Below are 702 nucleotides of genomic sequence, written 5' to 3' on the forward strand. Positions count from 1 at the left end.
AAGCATACAAAGAGTAGATAGTATCAAATATTTAGGTATTATAATTGATAATAAACTTAAATTTGAGGAACACATAAAATACACCGTTGCGAAAGTAGCTAAAAAAATTGGGATTATGCAGAGAACATCCAAATATCTACATAAAAAATATAAAATACTTATATATAAATCTATTATTGAGCCACATTTTGTATATTGTCCATCGATATTATTCATAATATCAGATAGTGAAATTGATAAGCTTCAAAAGCTTCAAAACCGGTGTATGCGATTTATACTTAAAAAACGTAGTGATGCCAGAACGGCTGATATGCTGAACAGTTTAAACTGGCTAAGTGTTAAGCAAAAAATTTTCTTTCACTCCATGAAGTTAATTTATAATATAAAGCATGGTAATGTACCTGAATACCTTAGTAAAAATGTATTGTTAGTAGAGCAAACACACAATGTAAATACAAGGAATAAACAAAATTTTAAACTGCCATTGTTTAGAACGGAAATAGATAAACAAAACATTTTCTATAAAGGTCTAAAATGTTTCAATGAACTCCCTATGGATTTAAAAACCTGTAATGAAATCTTAGTTTTTAAGAAAAAACTGTATGAATATTGTAAAACCCTAGCTATAAGATAGCAAATTGTTAATGATACTTGAATTAGGCTCTCGTGGCCGTAATAAATACATAATAATAATAATAAAAA

This window comes from Rhagoletis zephyria, unplaced genomic scaffold (assembly GCF_001687245.7).
Source record: "Rhagoletis zephyria isolate East Lansing unplaced genomic scaffold, Rhagoletis_zephyria_1.1 Rzeph_scaffold_01332, whole genome shotgun sequence".
In the NCBI taxonomy this organism is placed as follows: domain Eukaryota; kingdom Metazoa; phylum Arthropoda; class Insecta; order Diptera; family Tephritidae; genus Rhagoletis; species Rhagoletis zephyria.